This window comes from Pleurodeles waltl, chromosome 11 (assembly GCF_031143425.1).
Source record: "Pleurodeles waltl isolate 20211129_DDA chromosome 11, aPleWal1.hap1.20221129, whole genome shotgun sequence".
NCBI lineage: Eukaryota > Metazoa > Chordata > Amphibia > Caudata > Salamandridae > Pleurodeles > Pleurodeles waltl.
In genome coordinates, this window is record NC_090450.1 from 410,516,108 (window position 1) to 410,528,839 (window position 12,732).

The 12,732-nt window shown below is 42.1% G+C and overlaps 1 protein-coding gene across 1 annotated transcript in view; it reads right to left on the bottom strand.

Moving 5' to 3' along the window:
- The window catches only part of GPC1 (glypican 1), a 448,857-nt gene extending 436,469 nt beyond the window's left edge, over positions 1-12,388 (bottom strand). Inside the window, exon 1 of the mRNA XM_069213742.1 lies at positions 12,179-12,388. The gene's annotated coding sequence lies outside the window, so the exon portion shown is untranslated. The remainder of the gene's footprint in view (positions 1-12,178) is intronic.
- Between the last annotated feature and the right edge of the window lie 344 nt (positions 12,389-12,732).

The following is a 12,732-nucleotide window of genomic DNA, read 5'->3' on the forward strand; positions in this document are numbered from 1 at the left end:
CCCTGATAAATACAATCAGACCATACATTTATTTACCCTTCTATTAGCACATAATCCCCTCCAGACTTTTCTATTATGAAACTTTAGAGAAAAGGTGGTGCTTTGCTTAGATCTTCTTTTCAACTTCTGGACACTTGACTGTTAGATTGAACTCTCTCCTGAGACCTGGTAGATCTAGGATTAGCAGTTACCACAAATGATTTTTTTCCCCAGATGTCCCATCAAAACCCCCTCAGCTTCTTTTCAAAGAGCCGTGATCCATACATCACAAACATAATTAAGCCGAATTAGTCACGATTCTAAAATGTCTAGGACTGCAAACACAGGGAATGCCTTCACAGTTGTTTTTAGAGAACATGAAATGGGCCTATTACTAGCTATCAAAATTCTTAGTGGGTTGAAGAGAAAAAATGAGTGTACTTACACACAGCATGATATTTATTATTTCACAGCCGTAGGTTCAACCACCCTTAAAAACCGAAAAGGTTTAAAAATCCATGCTATATTTTCCTATGAGTGTCAGGCATACTCAAATTCTTTGTAGTGGGCCACACTTTAACCTAGTTATGGTAACCCAGGCCAGTTTACTTTTATTATCTGCATACATTTGTATCTTACATTCTGCCTCGCTGTGTACATGCTATACATTCTTAACAACATGTCTCGAGTCGCAGTGAATAGGCTTAGTGGAAGAAGTTGTGGTTTTTTGAACTTGCAAACAAAAAAGACGGGATTATAACAAACGAAGTTTGAGTTATTGTTAAAAAAAATCCGCTAAAATGAACTACGCCATTCAATTATCATGATGTTAATTAATGATGCTTCTTAATTACAATTCAAGTTCAATTGGATCTCTCAGTATGACCCTTCAAGTGAGGATGAAAAGCTGAAGAGTTATGTAATTCCATGTTTAATAGACCAACCAGTCTTCCAAAATTAAGAGGTAAGTGGAGTTCCTGCATCACTTCATGAAGTGATAAATGTCATTAAATAATAAAGGTACCAATCTAATTTCAGAAGGCTCCAATGCAATAAAATGATCAATTTTGAAATAAATCTTTTGGAATAAAAATCTACCCCTACCAAACCTGCTACATTATATTGTAGAACAGGTTCAAGACTATGGTAGTAATTCTTTGAAGGAAGGATCTTCCTGTAGGAAAGTATGATATATCTGAATATAGCAGCGTCCACACTGGGCGACAAGTTTCTGAGCCTTATAGTTTGGGGCACCAGAATGGATCACCTTGCAATTTATGTACACTAGTTTGAAGCTGCATCTTCACTTGATAGGAAGTTATATTGAGAGTGATCCGAATAGGAATGATTTTGTCAAATCTTTTCATACTCATATGTTAATAGAATGACAGCTGCATGTAGAACTGCCTTGAAAGAGGCCAGGTACAGCTTAAGAATTCCTATGAACAATGATTTGGCATTGTGCAACCTTAATAACGAGAAACTGTCTCACTCAGTTGAAAAACGAATGGAATTAATGATTTTATTTCATATATAGGAAAGTGAGACAGAATAACGCCCCTTTGAAAAATATATTGATGTGTACTGGATAGTCCAGTTCGTATCCAAGACTAATCCTAGAAATTTCACAGTTTTATCAAGGGAGGGTTTGCAGTTTAGCTCTGTAAGTGAGTTGACCCAGGGTTAAACAGGAAGAAGTCAGTTTGGTAGATAAGATGGAATTCTGTTTTGAAAGGATTTAACCTTATGTGATGGGAGTTGCCATTTAAATATGAATGTCCTTAAAAGTCTGGTCAATGGATATAATATCCTTCACATAGACAAATATCGTATCAAAATGTAAAAGTGGTCAAAAAAGTTGTAACACTTTAAAAGGGAGAAGAGAGGGTTTGTGTACTCATGAAATGGAATAGGTGAGATGATAGAGCCTAAGGTAAACTTTAAATGGAGCCAAGAGAGAATTGATATACCTGTTTGCTATTTTTATACTACTGCCATTTTCAAGGACGGATGCATCTGTATTACATTTTAATGCAAACAGTTATTGCAGTATGCAACTTTTCTTTCAGTTTAGTACTTTTCATAATCTTTATTTATGTTATTAGCTGCTTTTTTAGATAAATGAACAGGATCACGGTGAAAATCATGATCCACTACTTATTTAAGGGTGCTATCTCTCTCCAGTGGCACACTAGTTAAAGTCTTATCAGTATAGATATTCCTTGATTTTGATTTAGAGAAGTCATCCATTTTAACATTTTTACTCCTAGGCCATAGTAAATCATACAGTTAAGCCATGGAAAGAAGAACAACATCCATATCGCTTATTCCTTATTTGTACATTTAATGGTTTTCAGACACACCAGAATTCACTTATCAACTATAGCAGACCGATGTTCAGCATACCGCTAGTACTGTCTCCATTGTCTACATATTCCTTGACATTACACTAAGCTGCATTTACATTTCTAAAAACAAAAGTGCATACTTCCATCACAGTAAACTTTAGGTAACATATCTCCCAAAGTAACATTTAAAGTGTCAGTCTTGGTATTAACCTATTTAAAACAACACTGTCAGTGTTGGAGGGGTGCAGTATAAATCATTGCATTTCAGATAAGCACTGTTTTCAACTTTTTCTGAAGGCCTGGTACAGTCTTCCTAGTGAGGCAAATCAGTTGGGACACCAAAACTAATTAGATTGCTCATACTCTTTTGTGGAATACATGAATGCCTAATTAGTCTAAAAATCATTAAACACCAGCCACTCCATGTCTGCATTTACATTAAATTTATTCCCGCGATCTTACAAGCAGAAAGCACTTATCATAAAAAAAAGAAATAGCAGTCTGCACTTGGAATCCGCAGTTGTCATATGTGGCCTACCAGTGGTTGTCTCAAAGCTTCTGGAATATTTTGTATCAGGCGCAGTTGCTCTTATCTACTTCATCAATAAGGTAAATATATTAAGATACTCCTTAGACACATTATCCACAAAATTTGGTAAAGCACAAGGTGCATTAGGTTCATTAGTTAAGCCAAAAGTCCAATCCTTATTTTCAGAATAACGCCAATCTCCTCTCTACTGTAGCATTCTATGGTTGTCCTTTATATAGGCCCTAGATCAGAGGTCTTCAAACTTTTTGATGCCGGGACCCTTTCTCAAAGATTTTCAGGTCTAAGGACCCCCTCCTGACAAATATTTCTAGAACCTGGTACTAAATAATAAATGTCCCCATTTCCCACAGCAAATCATTTTTACGGTGAGGAAATAATATTAATATTAAACAGTGTTTAGCAAATCAAAGGTCAGTTGAGTGTGGGTGCGTGGCTAAAGGTGTAGCTAAAAACAAAGGTCCTCATGCTGTAGGACAGTGCCACAGCTCTTCTTGCTACACTGCCCTACACCAATACAAAAGGGCAGGAATGGACCGTATTTATGAAATATAGTGCATTACTGTCCTTTCCTCCTGCACTAGCGCACAAATTGCTGCCTAGCACCAACGTAGCCAGGATTGTTTTTGTGCAGGAAGGGGCACCTTGCTGCACAAAAACAATCCAGAGAGGCATTGTGCCTCTTTCTATATGTGTGGCAGATAGCAACACACATGGAAAGAGGAAAAACAAGGAGAAATTAAAACATGTGTCCTCATTATGCCTGCTCCGGGGAGGCCTGAGGTTTTGGCACTGCTCCAGTTTACATGATTTTGTAAATCTGGGGCAGCGTCAAAATCCATGGGTGTTGCGTGGGAACACCCACCACGAAGCCCACGGAACCTCTCCTTGATGCAAAGTAAGGCAATGCAGTGGCTTGCACTGCCTTGCCTTACTCCATATCTATGAGGCCATTCAAAGCCCCATAGGGTGGCTTTGTGTCACCTCATACGTATGAGCCGCAGGAACGTAAAAAAAGTGATGTTCCAGCAGCTCAAGCCTTTCACCGTCAGGTAACTACATATAGAATAACAGCCAGATTTAATGAAAAATAAAAGAAAGTTGTTACTTATTGAGAAATGCACTGTAGTGCATTAGGAAACTTCTATTAGTTAATGCACACGCTGTATAAGATAGGCCACTACAAAGAGGTTTAAGATAAAACTGTGCTTCCAAAATGTAGATTTAAGTAATACCAGAGCATATGCAATACCTTTTTATTTTTAGTAGCTGTCCCTTCAACACCTCCAGGTGAAGTAAGCGCTGTGTAACTACAATTGAAAGCACACACACTTCTTAACTCTTTGCACTACCCGTAAAAAAAGAATAAATGTTTGTCATCACAAAGCTGTGAGTGATTTGATCAGCTCGCTTGCCAGCATCCTTTACAGTTGCAGATTACCTTTACATTTTCAGATCAGCTCGTAGAGCACATTTACATTTAATTCAGGAAGCAGACGCCCTGGTGTGAAGGCCTCCTAAGCTGTCTGTGGCTTTCACAGCACAGGAGACTCAATACATCAAAGTTCACCTCAGTCATTTTAACAATCAGTTGGGGGAATGCAGGGACCCCCTTTCCAGGACTCCATGGCCCCCCTGGGGGTCGCGACCCCCAGATTGAAGACCTCTGCCCTAGATTTACATCACATGATGTCTATCAGATGGACTATTGTTAGGAATTGGGTCTCTATTTGTCAGAGGTATGCACCCTGTCCAAGTAGGTACCACAATCCTAGTCAGGGTAAGTCTCAACACAACCTAAACTATACCTTGCTTACCCTCCGATAGCTTGGAACAGAGCAGGCAGGCTTAACTTAGAAGGCAATGTTTAAAGTATTTGTGCAATACCTCATACAATAACACAGTGAAAATACCACAAAAAGTGCTCCACACCAGTTTCGGAAAATATATAATATTTATCTGAATAAAGCAAGACTAAAACAACAAAAATCTAATATGCACAAGCCAAGGTATCACTTTTTAAAGGTTTAAGTAGTCCTAATCAATAGGAATCATTGGATGTATCTCTTTAGCAAAAAGTACCTGAGATGCATAAAAAATAATGATGTTGCGGGCCGCAAATAAAGTTAGATGTTGGAAAGTAAACTGGTGTGTCAACTTTTTGGGTGTGGTGGAGGTGATGCATTGCTTCTTTCCTCGCTGTAAGGGCAAGGAGTTGATTTCCGGTTCCTTGCTGCAGTGCGGTGACAAATTGATGCCCAGGGACGATGCGTGGAAGATCCAAATGTGCTGTGATGATGAAACAGGCTCTGCGTCGATTCGGTAGACACTGCATCAGTTTTTCAGCTGCGAGACAGCCTCTGCATTGATTCTGCAGGCATTGTGTCAATTCTTCCAGCTCAGTGGATTTTCTACCCCTAGGCAAAGTCTTTCATAACCCTGAGACTTCTTAAGAGGAGGTAAGTTGACAAGTCCTTGGAGATCACTTGTGGGGGGGAGGCACAGTCCTTCCAGCAGAGTCAGAAGGCAGAAGGGTAACAAGCAGGAGAGCAGTCCTACCAGAAAAGCAGTCCAGATGAGTCCTTTGGGCAGCACTGCAGTCCTTTTGACAGAGTCCAGTTGTAGGTTTAGAAGTGTCTGATTTAAGGGGGTCACAGACCCAGTATATATATACCCAAATGCGCCTTTGAAGTGGAGGAGACTTCAAAGAGTGGTTTTGAAGTGCACCAGTTCCCCTTTCAACCCAGTCCTGCCCACAAGGAGATCTGTGAGGGTTATCAGCCCTTTGTGTCAGGTCAGGCCACTAGCCTATGAAGTGTAAGTATGAGCCCTCACCCTTCCTGCCCAGATACAGTTGGGTGTCTATGTTTATGGGTGCCTGGGTGGAATGCAAAAGGGGAGCTGTCAACTAGCACACACAAGATGTGGATTAGAGACAGGCTGTAAGGTACAGAGAGTAGTAAGTGCAGATAAATGCCTACTTTCTAAAAGTGGCATTTCTAAAATTGTAATGCTAAATCCAATTTCACCAGTAAGCCGGATTTATCACTGCCATTGCAACCACACCAAACAGAACAATGCCACTCCTTTCAGATCAGAAATTACCACTTAAAGGTTTATAAGGGAATTTCCAATGCTGGCTTATGAGAAACGACTTTGGGTGTTTTTCACTACCAGGACATGTAAAACGTACAAGTACATGTCCCGCCATTCACTTATAAAGCATCCTGCCCTGTGGGCTACCTAGGGCCTACGTTATGGGTGACGTTTATGTAATAAAAGGGTAGGTTAAAGCTTAGCAAGTAGTTTTAAATGCCAAGTTGAAGTGGCAGTGAAACTGCACACACAGGCCTTGCAATGGCAGGCCTGAGACATGGTTAAGAGGCTACTTATGTGTGTGGCACAATCAGTGCTGCAGGACGACTAGTAGTATTTTATTTACAGAGCCTGGGTACATGTAATTCACTTTACTAGGGATTCACAAGTAAATTAAACATCCCAATTGGGTATGAGCCAATGTTACCATGTTTTAGGCAAAGAGCACATGCACTTTTGAACTAGTTAGCAGTGGTAAAGTGCCAAGAGTCCTATAACCAACAAAAACGATGTTAGAAAAAGAGGAGGAGGAAGGCAAAAATTTGGGGGTGACCCTTCAGAGAGGGCCATTTTCCAACAACTATGTTCAACTTTTACAACTAAATTTGATGCTTCCCGGTGAAGAATGAAGAATACAGATCCTTTACATTCTTTATATTGGTCCCTTACACCCTTCTTATTTGGTACGCAGAAAAAAAGCACAATTATTTGCCTTTCATAAAAATAAACACACTCCAGCAGGTGACACAGATGGCTAAATGCACTGTGTCCTAAAGTATATAAAAAAGTGACGGATGGAATGCTTCAATTAACCTCATCCATGCTCACTTACTCGGGCCACATCCCGAGTAAGTGAGCATGGATGAGGTTAATTCAAGCATGCAAAACCATCAACAGCTCCTTCGAGTCAGCCACCTTCCCAGAAAGATGGAAGCATGCAGAAATCAACGCCCTGCTAAAGAAACCAAAGGCAGACCCAGACGACCCCAAGAACTACCGGCCGATCTCCCTCCTCCCCTTCCCAGCCAAAGTCATCGAAAAAATTGTAAACAGCCAACTATCCCGGTTCCTGGAAGACAGCAAGGTACTCGACACCTCCCAATCCGGATTCCGCAGAAACCACAGCACTGAGACTGCACTCATTGCTGCCACAGATGACATTAGGACCATGCTCGACAAAGGAGAAACAGCAGCACTCATCCTCCTGGACCTCTCCGCAGCTTTCGACACAGTATGTCATCACACTCTCCGCACACGCCTCCACAACGCTGGAATCCGTGACAAGGCACTCGACTGGATCTCGTCATTTCTCTCAGGCAGAACCCAGAGTGTCCGCCTCCCACCGTTCCTGTCAGAAGGCTCCAGAATCATCTGTGGCGTTCCCCAAGGATCTTCGCTCAGCCCCAAGCTCTTCAACGCTTACATGGCCCCCACGCTCTGACCACATTTCCCCCCACCTCAGAGACCTTCACTGGCTACCAGCATCAAAGAGGATCACCTTCAAACTCCTCATCCACGCACACAAGGCCCTCTACAACACAGGCCCAGCCTACCTCAATGACAGACTCACCTTCCACACCCCCACCCGCAATCTTCGCTCCGCCAGCCTCGCCCTCGCCTCCATCCCCCGCATCCGCCGCACCACCGCCGGAGGAAGATCCTTCTCTCACCTAGCCGCCAAGACCTGGAACTCCCTACCGCTCCACCTGCGCCAGACCCAAGACCTCTTGACATTCAGGAAACGCCTCAAGACATGGCTCTACGACCAGTAGCTCCCCCCAGTGCCTTGATACCCTAACAGGTGATTAGTGCGCTCTATAAATCCTTGATTGATTGATTGATTGATCCCAATCCATTGTTATTTTGCACAACATGCCACCTTTGTTTGGACCCAGCCATATGCACATCATTCTTGACCCTGCTCCAGTCAGAACAGTCTAACCCCAACTGCCAGGCCAGGCCCTCCCTGAACTGGAACATAGGCAATCCAGGACCACCTTTCTCAGTATACTTTTTCAATACATCTTGTTCTTTGATGGATACTGCACATGCTTTGCCACATCGATTTCCATTTTCTGGTATCAACTTCATAGATATGTTTTCGGTGTATTGGTAGCTGTTGTGTGTCTTTTACACTGAATACAATTACATAAGAAAGTCACTGTCACGGGCTAAGTGTTCAGCTACTCCTAAATTGCTCTCCTCTCTAAATAATATTCCTAAACATGCAGAGGGAATGTGCATCACTTTACTTAAACGGATATTTACAGAGGCATTTCAAAGACGACCATTCTATACAATGCATAGCAGGACTGTGCAGGGTTACCCAAAGAATTCCTAAAATGGTGTCAAACCCTGGAACAACAATCTTACTGAACTGCCTCTGCTCAAGATGAGCATTTATTCCCATCAAAAATGTCCATATTTTAGGCATTACCAAATCTGAGGTCCACTTAGATCTGTCCAGTCCACTTCTCTTATTAACCCAGTGACGTCTATTTCTTCAAAGGAAATGCGTTTCTAGCTAACACATATTCTATCAATAATATTCCAACGGTTCCTGAATCCACAAGACACAAAACATCCTTTATAGGACTAAAATGACTCCAAAGAATATCAATTAAAATTTATTTGGGCATTAACAATGACTTCTTGGCTCACTAATCTAACCTCTCCCACTTCAACCAAATAATTTTCTCCTTTTGACGTTGGCATTTATTTACAAAATTATCTTTCTCCTCAAAATTTCATATCAGATGTCTACCACATCCCAATTGTAATGGGCCTTTACTGTAAGGGCATTTTTCATTTCAAGGAGTGCCTTCTTATTGCATAATTTTCCAACGCTCCTCTTCTAATTTAAAATAAAACAATATTATCAGACATTTTCTAGTCAGGGTACTTCTGTCACAAATTTTTTGCGTTGAGATACACAAAGAGTTACACCTCCAGTTCTTTTCTTAAAACAGAAGCTTGGTTTCTCATCTGGGTTGCAGGGCTTCGGTGTTAAGGTAGCTTGAAACACCCAAATTATATCCCAGTATTAGCCAAATAATGTGTGAGCCAGCCTAGACTAATTTGTCTCCCATCAGTTATAAAATAACAGCTGTCATCTTGGCTTATTATGAGGAGACATTTTATGGTGGTGCAAGAAATATTCTGCCAGATTTAGTAACAAAGAAGCTTTCTCATTAACAACATTTGTATAATGTTCTAGGGCACACCTGGAAATCTTACTTTCTCTTTAAGCCTCAGCAAACCCGTGCATCTGGGGTGCAGTCTTCTATGAAGGTAATTTTGTGTTTTTCTAAATATGCATTTAGTTTTTTTCAGAAAAATATATACTCTCATTTCAAGATGCCTAAACCTTTAAACTCAATTGAGTTATTGCTTTCTTCGTGTCAACCTGAGTGGAAATCCGTATTCAATTTATGAATAACAACCCCAGTCCAGGCGACTGTGTACTGCTTGGGTATTTCCCAAGTACAAACAACTAAAGTCTTACTCTTAAACAATTAAAGCACATAATCAATCAATTAATCAAATACTTTATTTCGGCAATTTTCCATAAAATCAAGAATATAATTCATCACATTAAAGCATAACAATATAATATTTAGAAGTCTAAAATAGAAAAATAAAAGTTAAAATCAGCATAGTATGGCAAAAAAATATACATGGCAGAACAATTCGCCGTCCCGTTCAGAGCTGGGCGTGGTAACTTCTTCCTACAGTTCTTGGACTATTCCCCACACTTACATGACCAGGTGGGTGGGAAGATTTAGCCTTTAACACAACTTCTGTCGAATTCTCCACATCAATAATAAATAGCGAGACACAGCATACACTGTGCTCTGCTTAGCATCTGCCTAACATTCGCAGAGCCTCTGCAAATTTCCTCGCCCCAAGGTTAAAGGGGTAAGCCATTTTCGTCTGCCCGATTGATAAGCAGGACAGAAGAAGAGAATATGCACTTCAGTTTCCTCATTTAACCTGCACACGGGGCATACACTTTCTTCATGCAGATGGGCGCACCCATGTGATATTAAAAGATGCAAGAGGAAGTGTATCATTCCTGAATTGCAGGTACAACTTCCTAGCTTGGGTAGGTTTTGTCTCAGCAAAGAAACACTCAAATTTGAAATCTTCTTCAAATAGAAGAAACATGTCCATAGTGACACCATTTGGAACATGCAGAAATGGTTGCAGGCCATTGGATTGCCTATACTTCATCTTCAAGAGGGATTTACTAATTGTAGAAGCTTCCCAGGGATCAATCCAAAGGGTAAGACCGCCCATCTTTATCAAGGTCTCCTTGACATAGTTAACCCAGTGAATACTTCCTGATCCCACAATGCCTAGGACTTCCTTCAACCCCTCCCTTTAGGTCATAAGCTCTTCTATTGACCCTATGCGCTTCCAGTAAAGTACAGGCCTAACGCCTAACATCTCAGAAAGTGGTCTTACATCCATGTTAAGTCTAGGGGAAAGCAGGGCCATGCTAGTTGATAGCCCCGCCAGCTGCCACACGAAGTGGTTCACCAGAGCTTGCAGGTTTTCCATGTCCTTATGGCCAAACAGCTCAGCTCTGTAAAGGGATGAACCAAGCATCTGCTGTTTATAAATTTGGATCACCGTGGACTATGGGCAAAAAGTGACCTTTTCAACATTCTAATCAATGCCTCTGTATTCTCCATCAGTTTAAGCTTTGATTTGTCTATGTGATATGTCCAATTGACTGCTCTGTTAGTGTCCGCCCTAAATACTCAAATAGTTGGACCTACTCCAAGGTAATCCCTAGCAGCTTTGGATTTGATCTTGTACTGGGGCAAGGATTCAAGACCATATATTTAGTCTTGGCCTCATTTATTTCAAGCCCACGCTGAATGCAAATGTTCGCAAAACATTATAAAATCTTGTGCAGCCCCATTGGTGATTTTGACAATAATAAAGTGCTGTCTGCAAATACAAGGTCGTGGCCTCAATGTTGGTCAGGCAGGGTGCCCCCCCCATCACAGTCAGTCGGTAATGATATTAAATCATTGAAATATAATGTAAAACGAGTTGGGGCCAAGACACAACCCTGCCTTACCCCTCTGCTGACAGGGAATTGTGCCATCATCTCGCCCATCTTTCCACAGCAGACTTGTGCATATTTGTGGCAATGGAGCTTTATTATAGCAGCCATGAGGTCACCAGGGACCTCCATGTCTGCCTAAACATGTTATAATGTTTCCTGGGTACCAGATTAAATGCCGAGCAGTTAACAAAGTCCACCTAAAGCTGGCCACCTCCCAGGGTCAATATTTTGCAGTAGATGATCTGGAGTCTAAAGGCCTGGTCCACCTTGCTAGTATGTTCCCTAAACCCTGCCTAGAGTGGGGAGAGTATCGCTCTGTCCTCAATCCAAATTAACAACTGCTCCAGGATAACTCTACTAAATAACTTTTGGGAGCAGTCAATAAGGCTGATTGGCCTTGTGACCGGGTGACTCAAAGAGGACACGTAATCAGCGAGTTAACAGTTCAGGTGAGTTTTATTTTGGATGTGCACGATAAGTATTCAGTATGATGCTGTGTCCTATTCTGGTGACTGCTGCGATTCAGGTTCTCCCTCTTCTTGTTTCTTGTCTTCCAGGGCTACCGGGAGGCACATGTGAGGAAACACAAGATAAAGCACCGGTAAGTAGGATATCCTATATACAGGTTTTATCTTTTCCTTTACTTCTTTTCTTGTATATCCTTTCCCTGTTATTCTGCCTTTCTTTTCTTTGTCGGTTTTTCTATCCTTTGGGTCTATGATCTGTGGTGGGCTATGTTTCCTTCTTTCCTCTTTCTCTTGTGGCCCGATTCTGGTTTGTTCCTTTGAGTCCTTTTCTCTCTCTATGTCTCCCTATTCTCCTGTTTAGACCTTTGTCTCTTCACTTTGCCTACACTCCCTAGCTGTCTTTGGTAGCTCTCTTTCTGGCTGTCTTTGTCTCTGTGGTATCCATTTTCTTTCTTCCTGTCTTCTTTGTATTCTTCGTTCTTTTCCCTTATTCCTTCTTTCCCCTCCCTTGTTGTGCACTCCCCGCCACCACACCCCTTCTTTTATGTGTTTAAAAATGGAGGTTCCCCGTTCTACCCACCCTTCCCTTGCCTCTATGCTTGTGTCGTGGTAATCCCTCCCAACCACACCTGTTTTTCCCTTACCCGACAGCGACACGCACCTGGAGTGGTCACGCTTCTCCAGAAGGGTGGCGATATGTCGCGCTGGGCACCTCCCGTGCCGCTGGTGGAGTTCTGGATCCCTCCTGGGCGTGGTCTGGTGACTCCTCGATACGGCTTGTTTCTCCGGTCCTCCTCGTGTCGGTACACAGCTCCTTCTGCTGCTTCCTTCCCTCCCTCTTGGGCCGTCTTGCTTTTTACTGCCGAACTGCCGCGCAGCCCTTGCCGCTGCTCCTCGGGACCCAGAAATCGTAGGGGATTGGTCGACGGACCTTCCGGGTTGGACACGGCAGAGCTAGTCTGCGCCACATCCACGGACGGGTCTGTTATCGGACACAGCCCGTCACAGGCCTGAAGTTACATGAATCTAATAAAGAACTTTTCTTATGAATTGGGACTATTTCAGCCCCCACCCATGTAGGTGGTACGGGGGGGCCCTAGAGGGATAGAATTTAATTTGATTCTAAAGTAAGGAGCCCAGATCTCGAATTCCCCCTTCTACAAATCTCTCGGTATATTGTCAAGACCAGGGGCTTTGTTAGAGACTATCTTGAGT